Source organism: Dermacentor silvarum, chromosome 11 (assembly GCF_013339745.2).
Source record: "Dermacentor silvarum isolate Dsil-2018 chromosome 11, BIME_Dsil_1.4, whole genome shotgun sequence".
NCBI lineage: Eukaryota > Metazoa > Arthropoda > Arachnida > Ixodida > Ixodidae > Dermacentor > Dermacentor silvarum.
Window position 1 is genome coordinate 109,286,032 of NC_051164.1, and position 16,163 is coordinate 109,302,194.

The following is a 16,163-nucleotide window of genomic DNA, read 5'->3' on the forward strand; positions in this document are numbered from 1 at the left end:
GTCAAACCCTAACAAAAAAGACGAAAACAGGAACCATCTCAGGATGCATGTCGACGTAATTACGATTAGCATTGAAGCAATGTTGCGACATGCCGTAATGCCGCCGCCGAAACGCTTCAGGAATGAGGCGTGCACTGCAGCCGGGCTTCTCTCTCGACTCGCTGCGCCATCTAGCGGTGCCGCCGCGAAATCCGCGCGTGGCGCACGTGTGAACATTTGCTCAGACAAAACTGACGGAATACATATGACGCCGGTTCGATTCCACCCAGCACCGGGTGCCTTTTAAAGGTTACATTGAAGCTGATGGCAGTGAACATGATACACTGACGTCATCTATAGCTAGCCACCATTTTGGAGGACCAACACGGTGACAGGCCGCGTCCATGACGTCACGTGCAGCGTATATAGCTATGTTACATACGCCGTCACCGATGAATTAAGCTCAATTAGGGCTTGCAATTCTATGGTCACCACTTTTTTTTTTTTTTTCGTTCGACACGCTGCCGTGATGACGCCGCGTGACCAACGCCGTCATATCGCGGGGCCGTGAATATGCGGTCGACCATCACGCGCACTCCCCTCCGATAAGCACAAGAGGGCGCGACGGACGAACAAGTATGCAGTCTGTCGCGTATTGAAGCAAAACAAACATAATCCAAGCAGCCCAAAGAGAAGCTGTGCGCGTGCATTGCTGAGACCAATGACTTAACTATATGCAATATAACTTCCTCATAAATTTGTAATCGGCGTGCTCAACTGTGGCTTTGGATTGACTGCGTGTTCTTCAATGTGACCCACAATCACAGTACACGAATACCATCCATCCATCCCTCTACATCCATCGCTATATATTAGGGCATTGATTGATGGTATATACATACACGTAATGTTTACCAGGGACATTAAGGCACACTGACTCCGGGTGCACTATATATCTCCAACAAGCAACGACAAGCAGGGACACACATACAGAACGATCAAGGTGCTACGCTTACTCTCTCTCTCTCTCTCTCATATAACACTTACTCAAAGAGCAACTTCTGTATTTATAGGCCTAGTTTGAGGGAGCACATGTTGCACCGGTGAGCACCTATGTATTTGGTTAAATAATCAAAGCTTTGTGCACAAATGTCTAACGTGTGTGCTACGACGTCGCACGTAACTGTTAGTCCAACATAATGAACAACACTACAGTTTATCTCAATTTCACATAAGACTGGCACAATCACAGCATAATAGGTCAAGGCCAGACGAGGTAGTAGTGACTTAGTAGTTACTTAGTAAAAACTACTAAGAAGCCTTTCTGGCTATAGTAAAGGCAGCCCCCCGTACTAGCTTTACTAGCCGCTGGCTAGTACAGAACTCGTCAGAAGGTAGTAAAATACATATTAATCTAGTAAACGCGTGCATTTACTAGCTATTTACTAAGCTTATTCTTAAGAGTGTAGAATAAAATGCGAAGCAGATGTGCATGCGTGTCACCGTTATGGTCATTGTTACAGTGATATGGCTGCTACAGCTGTATAATGTGGCACTCGGTTAGCTGGTCTGACGCACGCATGCTGTATATGTATACGTAATCATATACACGCATGGTTATGTCGTGCTTCACCGACACGTCGTCCAGTACTACCGCTCGTTCGGGGGCGATGCCAGAAGTAGTTGCCGCGGCGGAAGGAAGCTATGACCCGAATGTATCGCGCGCTCTCGCACAAACAAAGCCGGGTGGCAGGAGACGAGGCAGGCAGGTGTGCACGTGCGATGGTACAGGCGTAAAAAAGCGCGCACTTCAGCGGCGCATCAACCAAAGGAAGGGGCGAGGGAAATGGAAGGATGAGTGGAGGGGAGGAATCCGGCCGGCCCTGATCCCATTAGGCCTAATGGGATTGCCACAGGTATAGACAACCACTGCAGGAAAAAATATCTCCCCAAGAAAACGACGAATTACTTACATAAACGGGAATGAAACAAAAACGACACAAAGCCCCCGAGCTTTCGGACGAAAAGGGTTTGGGGCTTGGCTAAAAAAAGGCGCAACACGCGGATGGATTAGGCGGAAGGGTTGTAACGGGCCATTATGGCCCAGAGAGGAAACCACCGGGCTTCGTGTATACTGCTGACGCCAGCGGTTACGCGGCTTGAGTGGCAGCTATAGCGATAAGCAAGACGCTGCCACGGAATTGGCGATCAACGAGGAAAGGCGTGCGCAGTGCTCGGAATTGACGCTAATTAGCCGTGCTCCGAATAAGATAATCGAACTGGACGTGCACACCGCATCGCTCTTCACACGAGCGTTTGGGAAACGCGGCCGAACCGCAGAACGTCGAGAGACATCGACAATACCGCGTATATAACGATATGGTCGCCGCAACATTTCCCGTCTATTACACATTGAGCGACCGTAGCACTTATTTTCGTCATACATTGCAACCACTGTGCAAAACTCGCAAGAGAAAGTCAAAGGAAAGGTAGCGGCTCAACAGAGATAATTTATTGCGACGCTGTCTCTGCGCTAAGCTGAGGCAAAACAACTCAACGTACATTCGCACGAATTGACGAGAACTGCCCGTCGCGACAACCAATACTGCCGAATCTTCCAAGGCAATCGATGATTTGTGAACTGTACCATTCTTGTATACACTGCCTTAATCTACGAACTGCTGTTGACTTTGTTACCTTACTTGGCGCTTCTAGTTGTGTTTATTCCATTGCTCCCCCTGCTACAATGCTTCTTCGCTGCAGGGTGTATTGAAATAAATGAAATATCCGGACAGACTCACCAGTTCCGTGTTCATCCCTCGAGGGGCTGTCGACTTGAGCTCCGCGGCACTACGGAACTCCGGGAACGCGCACACACGCGCACGGTGGCTTCGGACGTCACCGCATCTGTCGAGGAAGGATAGAACGGAATGTTTGTCTCAGTGAAAATTTTTGCGGATTTATAATGCCAGCTGTTTTAATCATCATTATCAACAACGACGACGACGAGGAGGCATGTGTGCAAGTATACAGACCGCACAGTTGGACTTGGCGCCGTGAAAATATGAAACACAAATTGATGGAACTTAAAGAAATGTCAGAGATTAACAACTGAAAAGCAAAGGACCGAAAGCCACATTATACAGCTGTAGTAGTCATATCACTATAACAATGACAATAACGGTGACGACAACGAACGCGTGACGATGGCACGACGATAACGCAGACAATAAGTGGCGAAGATTACGGCGGGATACGACACGACGACTAAATGATGACAACGACGACGAAGAAATGACGGCGATGAGAGCATAATTACGACGACAATGGCACCAATCACGATGACATCGCCTCACAAGTCGCAGGCTAGGGAGAGAAGCCCGGCAGCAGTACGTAGTACACGCGTCATGCGTTTCGGCGGTGACATTACGGTCTCTGCGCAGACTCGGTAGTGAGCATTTTGAAAAAGAATTGCGTAATCATGTATTTAAGGTCTTGTATTCTGTTGAATTTTGTTGAATGTATGTTTTAATTGTATTTTTTTTTCATAATTCTGTACTCACTCCTGCTATGTCTCAGAAACTGAGACAGCAGTATTTGTAAATAAAATAAATTCTTGGTCGGGAGGCAACCGCATTTTTCTCCTGGAGGCTTGTTCTGCCCATGAAGGAAATACGATGATGTCCTCGAACAAACAGTGTTCCAGCTCGAATGGTAAGGAACACAAAAACACATAGACGCACACATACGCCTGTCCTGCGCACGTCGTATGTGCCTTTTGTCTATTCGGCCTGGAACACTGACTTCCCTAATAAAACGTAGCACCTAGCCCGGGAACGAGTTCTTTCGAATCAAATTACGATCGACGATGCCAGCCACAGATGCTACTAAATCCTAGTCAAACTACTCTTCACAGCTGCCCTTAACCGCATACGCGACAATCCCAGCGGGGGCAAGTCAACAGCCGCGGACAGCCACCGGAAGAAAGAAAAAGACACGCCACCCGGCTGGGCCACACCGACTTGGAAACCCACTCTGTCGGCGCCCAACGAGCCTGACAGGAGTGACGTCACGGGCCGCGGTCGGTGATCTAAAATGAGCGACGGCGGCCCGAAAGAAGCGAGAGGGAAAGTGTACCGCAGAGAAGAAGCAAAATATATATACAGCAGAACAGGGAAAGGATGAAAGAGACGTGGGCCACGTTTTGGGTGAACTAAGGAAAACAGATAAAATAGAGACTCTTAAATTAGGGGGCACAAGCGGGCTTGCGTTATACAAAAAAAAAAAAGTTGGCTTGGCTTTTGCTGGGATCTAATCGACTTGCCTCCCATAATTTAGATATCTCTAATAAGAGATGGCGCCACTAGGCATGCGTACCTAGTGGCGCACGAGATTGGACGGCCCGACGAATACAATTAATAGATGGCTAAAGATATAAGGTGCAAGGGCCACGCGGTGGCCACGACCGAAGAGGCCGAGACGATGACTGATAAGAATGCTTGCTTACAAGAATAGCCACTAAATGCGCAATATGACACCGTTATAGACTGTTAAAAGACACATTAGCGCTTGAGCGAGAAGAAGGGGAACCGAGGATCCCGATTTTTGTTAGTCACAATCATATGAAGCCAACAGACAACGAAGCCAAGGAAGCTTGAACTTGTTTAAAAATGAGGGGGTAGACGTGCGTTTGGACAAGACAATAAGATGCTGCAGGGCACACTGCATTAAGGTACACAATTCTAAAAGACGCGTGCTTATTGTGGTAGTAAGTGGGTGTTTATATTAAACACCTAGCTAAATATAGGAGAAAGAAGGGAAGGAGACATTGCTATTGACCGCAGCAACTGTTTAGCGCAGTCTGCTGACACCTGAACAACGGTCAGCCGCGGAGGAAGGAGGGGGAGAGTAAAATGGCAGGGGAAAAGCACAGATTAAGGAAGAACTACTTTAAAATGTACAATAATTGTGGAAACGCGTTTCCATGTGGTCGCTTATAACCACGCAATCTGACGAGAGGCTGTGCGACGGTGAGAGAGAGAAAATAAGAAAATAAAAAGGAGTCACAAGACGGGCGCGTCTGCTCTTTCGGTCGTTTATAAACACACAGGCACGAACCAGTTGGAAAGCTACTCGAAGAAGGAAGAGACGAGGCGGGAAAAGGCGGCGCGGCGGCTAAACAAACGAGCTGTACAACAATGAAGCGGTTATTCTAGCACGCGTTTCGATATTTTTTTTTTCTTCTCATTTTCATTCTTCAGCCGCGAGCTTCTGGTCGCCACGTCTGCTTTGTCGGTAAAGAAAACGACGGAGTCCTTACGCTCGCTCCATCTGCACAGCGGACACAGAGTGCCCAGTCCATAACAGTTCTAAAGGGAGAGAGAAAGAAAAATATTTTTAAGAAAAGCGTGCAACAGGTGCAGCGGACGACAAAAATAAAATAAATAGAATAAAAAACGGTGCTGACGATGACGATATCACTTTCTATGACTGGATCCGTCTACGGGCAAGACGCAGAAGAACGCAGTATGCAGGTCAGCACGGGTCACTTCTTTAAAGGAAAAGAAAACGAGAGGATATAAGAAAAAAAAATCCGTAGAAAGAAAGCTAGTTGAGAAGATGCAGAAAGCCTGCGGCGTTGGCCAGCAGCAGACGACAAGAAAGAAACCGTGCTGCCGATGACGATACCGCTGTCCCAGTTTTGCGGAGATAACTCCACCCCGCACTCTCCACTGGTTGCAAAGGCTCGCACGAGTGTGAGCCGCTGTCCTCCAGCTGAAGCAGGTGCAGTGGACCTCGAACAAAAGGCGGCAAGCGGCGACGAGCTGGCGGAGAAAGCCCCACAAGAGCACGACGCTGCTGCTACGCCTTTTTGTCTCTGCTGGCATTCGAAACGAAGTTCATTCATTCGCCGAGGAAGCGGCTTAAAGAACCGAGGGAAAGTGAGGCGGACGGTGGGTAAGGGTGGGAGTGGCCGCCTCGCTCGTTGTTGTACTTTAAAACGGTGCAGCGCTCTGGAGGCTGCGGCTAACGTCAGCCAATCGGGAGCCTTCTCCCACGGAGTCGCTGTCGCCGTCAGAAGCACCAGAAGACAACGTCTGCTGCCCACTTCAGCGAGCAGACCACGTTGCGAGGCCTGTAGCACGTCAATGAATAATTCCAAGCATTCATCAAGTAGCTGAACATCGATCAAGAGAGTGCTCAGTGATGAATCGATTCCGACAACCGAGCGTCCAGTCACGACAGGTATAACACGACGCCTGGCCCTGCACTTGCCCTTAAACTGCTCACGTAAATTTTAGTTAGGTCAATGTTACCGTCAGTAGTGAATAAAAACAACGTATACACCAAAATACTAATGTATACCGTCGGAATCGCAAAAATAAAGAAATGTTCTGAACTGACCGAGCCGAAACAGTACACACTTAGTCATAGCGCCCCGTTTGTTTACACACCCCCTGCCTGTCTATTTATATCTCACGATATGGCGACAACCGACGGCTCTAAAAATCGCCTGTAAGCGCCGCCAAAGCTCAACACTATCTTCGGCACCACACATCGCCACAATATTGCCCTAATAGGCCACCACGCAGGACAAATACACCATGCAATGCCTTCAACTAGACCATGTATTCCTGTCCTGAGCCAACCGATGCCACCACAAGCCAGCGAATTAACCTGATTATAAGTCCAGCTAATTATCTCCATCCGTTAACTTCTCTCTTTGATCCCACATTCTGCTAATCTCTCTATAACGGACTACCGGTTATTAGCAAGCTTTGCACGAACCGCCCCAATTCATAATGTCGAACAAAACTTCCATTCATGTTTCACACCTATCACACATGCCGACCTCCCGTTACACGGTCCTCGGCATCGCAAGAAGCAGAAAAAGCCCCCCCCCCCCCCCCCTCCCCTCAACACAGCAAGGTAATTAAGCGAGACAACGCTGTACGAAGCGGGAGGGTGTATACCCGCGCATACGCTCGTCAAGCTAGATTTAATTTTAGTTCATTTCTCTCCAGGAGAGAAAGAAAGCAACGAAAGAGTAGAAATGCATGGAGGTGAACCAGTACGGAAAAGTATGAATTGTAACATTACTACCTTCGTCACCCTCTGCTGCGACAGCGGATGAGGTGAGGACGTTACGATAAATACGTCTCGAAAATGGGCCGTCAACAACGTGAGCTAGAGCTGGAAACGCCCGGGGCGTATACCAACTACGGAGGCTGACCAAGAATCGCATGGTATTAGAAGACGTCGTAACTGCTGCCTACGGGGGAAAAAGAAAATTTCGTACGGAAAAGTACGGGAAGGAATAGAAGATAACAAAAGAAACGAACACTTCAGCAAATTAAGAGACCCACTTTGAAACAAACAGCAGATGATGACGATTTATTAAAATGCGGATGTAACATCGACCTACTAAGGGTAATGGGGAGTCCGCGCATTCCTCGACAGGCAGACAAGAGGCCAGGCAACAGAAACCACCTTTTCACCCACCACCCTTCCCTCCACTCTCGCCCTTTTGTTTTCTGCCAAGCGTGCCGTACGTAGGCCGCATACGTACACTTTTTTTTTTTTTATTCTTTCCAGCCGCTCACACCTCGAGAGTGTTTCCAATCGGCGACCTCTTCGACGTCGCAGTTTCCTCGAAACGACACGCTTGACGGCGCAGAGATGGTACCGAGCGGCGTGCGTGTCGGACTCGAGCGGTGCGGCACACAGGCCACGGTCTCTCTTGTCTTTAGCCTTTCACGGCGTCGCTGTAACGCCGTGCGAGGAAACAGAGAAAGAAATGGAAGGAGTAGGATAAAGAAAGAGAATGGATGAATGAATGAAAGTGAAAAGCCGTGGGAATTACAGGGGGACCCGCACGACCGCCTCTTCCGCGTACCGCACGACTCGTTATTCGCAGGAGGGCACAGTTACGTACGCTACGACAGGGATGGCATAGGGGAGAGCAGAGGTTGTCCACGGCTAAAGAATACACAACGGTTAGGGGGTGTCTGTGTGAATAGGAAAAAAAGCGAACGCGCCACGGCAAGTCTTGGCGCCGCGAGGCGTTAAAAAGGCGACAAACGGGCCGCGGTTTCGGAATAATATACCGCAACGCGTGCATAGGGGTGGTTGGTGTTTCCGCGTTACGGTCAACAAGCAGCGAGACAATGCAGAGGACGAAAGAAGGACACGTTTAACGGGGGCCGGCGTTTCTGCAGTCCCCCCCCGTCGTGTAACGTGGCATTTGTTTCTTGCAGGGCAGGGCGTACATGTCCTCGAGGCGCAGATCTCACCTCCGCTCTTGCTGCGAGGCTCTTAAGATCGTCTTGTCGGTATAGAACAATACTGAAGACAACCAAAGTGAGGCGTTTGCACGACTCTAGATGTATCTCGCACTCGCGAACACGTGTGCGATGTGCATGTATCGCGTTTAATCACAACGCCATGTTATTGTAACGGTGAAACGAATGTGACACGTTCGTTTCAATTTCATTCGAAACAATTACCCAGGAAGGAGTGCGAATTTCCGGATGGGGTCTGTGTCATCCTACAGCCGACTTGGGGTTCGTTTGTCGTTGTTGTTAATGATGATGCAGAAGACAAAACCATGCAAGCACAGTCGTCGTTAGACGTAATCTAAACAACGAATGCCCATCCCTTGCGGCTGATCGCGCAATTAAGGAGCGCACACTGAATACTTGGGAAGGAAAACAGATTAGGCTCGCACTCTCAAGTCACCCGAACGAAACATTTTAAGCACCACTCGACAGGACAAGCAAAAAGGCGCTCGAGGCGTGTTCGATTAGGAAGGGAACAGACGGCAACCGTTCCTCTTTGATACAGAGCACACTTGAAAGCGTCGCCAAAGGCTGGAACAAGAATTGAAACGAGTAGGCTGGTTGCGACTATAGGGATGAGACCGCGCGCAAGGCGGGCGTCTTCTCGGAGACAAGACGAAACAGAGAAGCGAGGGCGGATGACTCACCGCGGGGATGCCCACACAGCAGTGATTCAGAAACCGTTCGAAGACCCCCCCCCCCCCCCCCCCCTGCTCAAGAAAAGCTTACTCCGCCGTTCACAACACTGACGCTGTCAGAACGGCGTGCTGTGCTTCGAGGCGGTTCGCGCCTTCCTTTCCACAAGGGGCAGCCCTATAAGAATCGACGACGTCTCACTTTTGCGTAACGCGGGCGAGCGGACGCGTTTTATTACGCATTCTTCTGCGTGCGGCTGCACTGACTGCACCGAGAGCACTGCTCGAGTGCAGTTACGGAGAGCTACTGCACCGGCTGCGGCGGCAATGCACGGCCGCCGCTGACAAGCGAATTCTTTCTGCGGGTTGACGCGGTGACGACCGCCGAGCTGGCAATATCGAGAACCGAACACGAGCGAAGCTCTGCTGCAAACAAGAGACGAGAAGAGTTTGACTAAGCGCAATCGACGAAGCGAATTAAGCGCGCAGGTCCAGAAAAGAAGGAATGAAAGGAAGTCACGTTCAAATTGACTGATTGATTGATGAATTGGACGACAGACCAAGTGACTCATTCATACATTAATTCATTGATTAACCAGCGCCCGTGCGGAGGCTTTGAGAATGTTGACCCGCCGACAATTTCGAGTCGTAACTAATTTGTATTGCGCTCACACAGGACCCATATATCTACACCAATTCCCAAATCCTAATCACAAGTGATGACTGAACCTCGAATCTTATTTTCCCAACTAGCGTTATTGGACTACCATGCTACCAAGAGTGTCATAAGCAAAGTGCAGTCTGCGGTTTGCAGAAACGGCATTAAATAAGGGGAGGGGGGGGACGTGATCAACAAAAACGCAAAAGTAAAATAGGCACCGTGCTCTTTCGACCAAGGAGCCGCGGCAGCAGAACGGTCCGCAGTGCAGCCGACATGCGAGTCACGGCGTCGTGACGTCAGCTGCGGTCTGGCGCACCATCGCGAAAAAAAAAAAAAAAAAAAAGAAGCAGCCAGTGAAGAGGGCGCTCGCCTCACGGTCGAAATGGAATCGCACACGTATCGATCATACCGCAGTAGCCGCCGCCACTCGTTCGCTGATCCCACGATTACGCTCCTGTCAACTGGTGCTCTCCTGTTTGATGCCGCATCTTTGGTTATAAATATATAATATCCCGACGGCGCTCATCTGTATTCACACGAACGCTGCGGAGAAAACCCTTCGTAACTGAGGCTGCCCCCCTCCCCGTCAGGCGACAGCCAGCCCTGGTGTTACGGGTTTCTTCGGAGATGAGAGCGACGATACAACGAGTCCTAAACGGCATCATGCCGCGCGATGTTCGATCTGCGAGAACCCCAGTCAACGATTACATCGTACTGGCCGTAGCTATATAGGCGTTGGCTGCAGGAGAAGAGGAAGGAGTGTAGTACGCGGCGCAATACAAGTGAATATACGAGCCACATGTTTGATGGGTAACAACAGCACAACGCGCCAGAATAGAGGATCATCATCATCGACAACAACACGCGCACGAGCAACATCGCAAGGTTCAGTTGAAAGCGACTCAACATCAACAAGGTTCAGTGAAAAACAACGTTCAATGGCAATTCGCAGTTCTCGCGTCTTCCTCACCCCGTCCGTCGTATAGATATACAATATTAGTAATGAAAGAACGCAACAATAAATGGAGAATGCGACAAAAGATGCTAGCATATAGGGGGATGCAGTTACGCCGCAGAGCCCGACCAATATTCCATCTTCCTATACGAAACGGCAAATTATATGGTGTGTGCTAAGGACGAGGGAGGGGCGAGGGAGTCAATGCCTTTCACCGCGAGCACTGCAGTAACTGCTTATATTCTGCGTCCAAAATGGAGCCATCAACACTCGTCGTTACCAGGTGGTCTTTTAATGCGACTATATCAATCTGCTGAGCTTCGATGTACAGACGAGAGCCGGCGCATTCTGCAAGACATGGAAGACGTCCACAACGGAATCTATACAATTAAAGCACTCCCTCGTCATACGTTCTCGTCAAAAAAAAAAAAAAAAAAATGCACGCGAATTCAAAGACCTCTTTTTTTTTTTTAAGTCAACGTGAAATGTCGGCGCTCGAGCCGATGTCGTAGCCGATATCGTTGCCAATGCTGCGGTCGATGTCGTGGCCGATCTCGCGGCAGATGGCGCGTCCTGCGTTGCGACAGATGCAGCGAAAATAAGTTTCAGAAAGCGATGCACCATAAACAGGTTTGATGAAACCGAATGTCACTGTGTCATGGGGATATCGAGAGTATAGTAGTATAGCAGCAGAACACACGTGTGACACGATGGACTTTTCGACGATTGACAGCGCGTGTAGATGATACGAAAGGGACGACTGCAAGCAGTAATTTACACACGGAGACTAGCCTTGTTTGACTATACCTATAGAGCAAGACAAATTCTACGAGAGTGCAGCAACTTCTCGATAGGCAGCGACACACGAGACGCGCAATCGAGACAAACGACGGCGAAGAGCTCGCTCGCGGAGCCAAAGGCAAGCGCGAAGCGGCCGGCCGGTCGTTTTCCGTGGCGAGCCCTCCATGGCTAAGAGGGTCGTGACCAACCTACTTCGTGCCCTTATTATTAGCGAGGGGGCGCGTTATTCGGCGTCACGCCGAGCAGTGCGGTAACTACCCGCTAAAGAGTATCTACGCACACAAGGCCAATCTCTGCACAACGGCAGAGCCACGACAACACCGCTTACTTATATTAAAAAAAGTTACGAGCGCAGTGAACGTGGCGTTTTTGCAGACGAGTTCCTCGGCGAGGCGAACATACTTTGCCGCTCATAACGTGAGCTTCAGGATACCAATCAACAAAAATTAATTGATTAACTTTTTTATTGCTGCCTTGGGGGCAGTCATCTAAGCGGCAAATTCGGAAGCAGTGATATTTCCATGCCCACCCATCTTTTAAAAATCTTGAAAATCGCACCTAGTTCGAGATGCCCATAATCAAAAAAGCCCCGAAATATACATGACGTAGCTCAACGGAGCTGCCACGTAAATCTAAAGTAGATTTCAGAACAAGTCTTCACGACGCAAAGCGCACGCGGAATCATGCATAGGGCATCACTTAAGTCATCAAACACATTGCATAGTGGCGATCGGATCAATTAGAAGTTTGATCAAGAAGACGCCTGGCCGAATACGGCGCGAACAAGTACGGCCATGCCTTTGCAAGGCCACTCGGCCTGTGAAAGTAACACTTGAGGTCGGTAATATATGCAAACGGAACGGTGCTGTCCCTTTGCGCCACATCAGAGGGCCCGTCGAGGCCACCACGGATAGGGTTGCCTCGATACCAAGAGATGTGGTATCGAGGCATACCCTAACCACGCTGCAGCAGTCACGACAGCCGAAGAGTACAGTGTTGGATTGGTAAGTTAAACTTTTGGAATTTATTAAAGGTCACTCTTTCCCTGGGCGAAGGCCTGGTAAGCCAGATACGATGAATTGAAGAAAGCCTTAACATTTCCGCAACAACTCTTCGTGACGTCGTGGACTGCGACAGCGTCCTCTCGAGCCCATAGCTTCTTATTTATTTATTTATTTATTTATTTATTTATTTATTTATTTATTTATTTATTTATTGTAGAAAAAGAATGCTTACATTGAATCCTGAGAAGAAAGACTCAAGCAGCAGCTTTCGAGAATATTTCATGCGAATAGGTGACCCAAATACGGGAACGTAACTGTGAAGCCCTGGACATTTACCATATTTTCTCGCATATTACCAGCACTCAAAATTGAAAAAAAAAAAAGTTGTTTAAAAAGTGGGGGTGCGGGTTATCTGCGAATATTCGCGAAGGGAGGGGGTCGGGGTCGGCTTCACGGCAACGCATGGCTTGTCATGCAGAGTCCGCATTGTCCACATGCCTTTCGACATCGACGTGTGCTAAGCCAATAAGAGGCCAACACAGGTTATAGCCTGATATACATCCATAGTCTGGCCAGTGGATGACCGACGGTCTTTACGCCCTCACACCGACAGGACGCGTGCGAAGGCCAGGTATTGAACTGCTGTTCCAGTGGATCGTAGATGCGTGAGGGGCGATCCCGGCCGAGATGGTGCACAAAAGCTTCAAAAAATGTGCCATAAGCAACAGCTTAGATGGTTCCGAAGGCGATTACGTCTTTGAGAGCGGCGATGAAGCCTCGGATGGCAGCAGTGAATCGGATGACAGCACTGACAACGTTGCGGCGGTCGTTTTTAAATAAATTTGTTTAGAAAACGAAATGATGACTGCGCGTAGTTGTAACTTCCTAGTCCGCTTTTTTTTTTTTTTTGGATAAGCGTGCGGGTTATACGCAAGGTTATTTTTCTTTTTCGTGGAGTTAGAAGTTGAGGGTGCGGGTTATGTGCGCGAAAATACGGTATATCCGTTTATATAAATTTAGTATATAAGACAAGACGATTATATCCACCGCTAGTGATCAACTGGCTTTCAGCAAAATAAATCCAAATGGAGCTTCAAAAGAAAAAAAAAAATCACCAGCCCTTGCCAGCCTTCATCGTTTTCGTCAGCGGCACCCGCTATCAGAACCGTCTCCTTTTCGTACTTCGAATACAAGTTGCGAATTGAAACATGTGCCACTTTAATTTCAACGTTCGCAGCTTTGGAAAAAGATCTGGCGTTTACCAGCGATGCTAGTGAATGCATGAGGTCAAGCTGCGTACTCGTAAAAAGCTCCATTAAACACGCTGAAACAATCCCGCGGTGTTCCGCTCAATACACATGCAAAGCAAGCCCATTCGAACATGCAAGTAAGGCTTACAAAAAAAAAAAAAAAAAAAAAATGTGTCGTCGGCAAAGGTCACCCGAAACTCCAACAAATCCTTGGTCTATAATCGTCTCGCGGCTTCGCAATGAATCTCCCGTATGACGCACCACACCGCCCGAGTACAGCCCATTGTTTCGACGCAGTGCGCGACGACAGCGGTGCATGCAGTGCGACATTAGAGCTTATAACGCGCAGACGTTAAAGGTTGGCAGCTGTAGACGAAAACGGGGTTAACAACAGACGAAAGCGAGGGCAGTTGCAGACGAGTCGCAGACGAAAAGCGCGGCCACGCGCAGACTAAAAAAACGCAGAAGACATGTTCGTCGTGCCCAGCCCCTTCAATCAGCTTCGTCGGCGTCAGCGACGGCGTTACTATACGGCGGCCCTCGGTGGTTAGCCTGCTCCTTTTCTCGCTGGCGCTCTTCGGATCATGGCATATAAGTGGAGAGGGGGGGGGAGAGAGAGAGGTGGGCATGCAGGTCAAGCGTTCGGTCGTCGATTGTCTCTCGACCCGTCCTTCGACCTCGCCGGGGCAGCGCGGGGTTACCACACATTCGCAAGAGCGCGCACGGCGCGCGCCGCCCGCATTAATCGAAGGCCCCCATCCGCTCACCTTCATTGTGTACCACCGTCTAGGGCCAGTTTCGCGTTCTTCTCAGCGCAGCCTCCACTCCGAAGTACCGTATTCAAGCGGTCTTAAGCAGCTCGAACATGAGAGAAACGTTTAGTTAGGTGGAAAGACGAAGGAGTTGGCCCAAAGCTGGCTACTTTATACAATCATACACTGTGAAATAAGGAAAGGAAAGAGAAACAGAAAGGCAGATGTGAAATGCGTTTATCAGAACCTGTAGCTTAAAGGCGCGAAAATAAGGAATCGCGATCACTTACCCGACAGGCCGATTCACAACCTGTACATACACTTAACATGTGCGGTGCTTTGTGTCATATGCAATGGTCGAGAGCTATAGGAATTAAGGTTGAATAAATGTTTTCTTCGACGCAGAACGCACGACGAACGTTGGTGTCGAACGCAGAAGCAAACGCAACTTTACAGAAAAATGACAAATTGTCCGTTTGCGGTGCCCGAATTCGCTGGTCGGGCACTCCACTGCAGTGGCCTATCTTGGTCTGATTCAAACATCACGGTTTCGCAACCGTGTAAAGCCATCTGCCTGCAACGACATATATATGACACGGAGCTGTAATCGCTTCAACACCATCGTCAGACCAAAGAGACTACTTCCGCTTATCAACTTAAATGAGCATGAGCCGCGAAAGACGTTGCACATGCTGGCGTTGACACGCTGACCCTGAGCCATACGTCCTCGAATCGTGCGGCGTTTATCAGCTTCGAATTAATGAATCAAACGGGCAGGCAATGACCCTCTGTATCGGCTCCCCCCAAATGTCTCAATTAAGCCGGGAGAATGCGGCGGTTTCCCCTAGAGGTGTTGCGGACGGTTAAAAACTGCGAAGCAAGGCCCCGAGGTCCACTCGAAAGCGGCTACAACCTAACAACCCGGATCACAACCCATCGATATCAAATTTTGCACGAACACTTCGACTCGCAGTCGCAGCACGGCGCGGTATACGTGTGGTGCTTGCAATCGCGCGACTACGGTACACACACAGCTCCGACTGACGCGACCGGTCGTCAGCTGAGAGCAACCGTTTAAAAGAGGCGGGCACCGACTCGAGAAGGTGAAGCAGAGGCGAAGAAAGCAAAACGACGCAGGGAAAAACGACTACAAGACGGCGATGAAGCGCGGGCGTCGCGCCGCCCCCGAAACTCGATCAGGAGGGCGAACGGCGCGAGCCGCTCGGTGACCTCGACCGCCACACGGCTCCTCATAAACGGGCCACTCGTGGACAGACACACACACACACACAGGTAAGTTCGCACACAACCACGCACATATATGAGCATCACACACAACTCTAGAGCAGAGAGCGCGCGCGCGCGTGCGTCCGTGAAATACCGAACAATGGGCGGAGTCCTTTGGGGCCGAAAGCCGCTGCAAGTAAGAAGAAGAAGAAGACGACGGCTAAAGATCTATCTGGTCTCGCGTCCGTTCTGCTCTTTCTCGAAATAGACCACTCGCTCACACTGTATATATACCCTTTTCTTTTGGCCACGTCAGGTTCACTCGCGCTTCAAAAGCGCGCGCGCACCGAAGTGTAAGCAGCTCGCCGCTTCGCTCAGTCACTCGACTCGCTTTCGGCGTTGCCTCTCGGAACAAAAGAAGGCCACGGGACCACCGCGGGCCGATGTCTCGACGATGAGCAGTCTCGAAGACTCGACAGCCGAAGACCCCCGGAGCAACCGAGAAGTCGGCGACGCTCGTAAAGAACAACGACGCGCGTATAAATATGCGCCGGGCTAGC

The 16,163-nt window shown here is 49.6% G+C and overlaps 1 protein-coding gene across 1 annotated transcript in view; it reads right to left on the reverse strand.

The window, feature by feature from the left end:
- LOC119433187 (rho family-interacting cell polarization regulator 1) overlaps nucleotides 1–16,163 on the reverse strand; it is a 131,415-nt gene that overhangs the window by 92,853 nt on the left and 22,399 nt on the right. The window contains exon 2 of the mRNA XM_049658499.1: nucleotides 2,781–2,886. The gene's annotated coding sequence lies outside the window, so the exon portion shown is untranslated. The remainder of the gene's footprint in view (nucleotides 1–2,780; nucleotides 2,887–16,163) is intronic.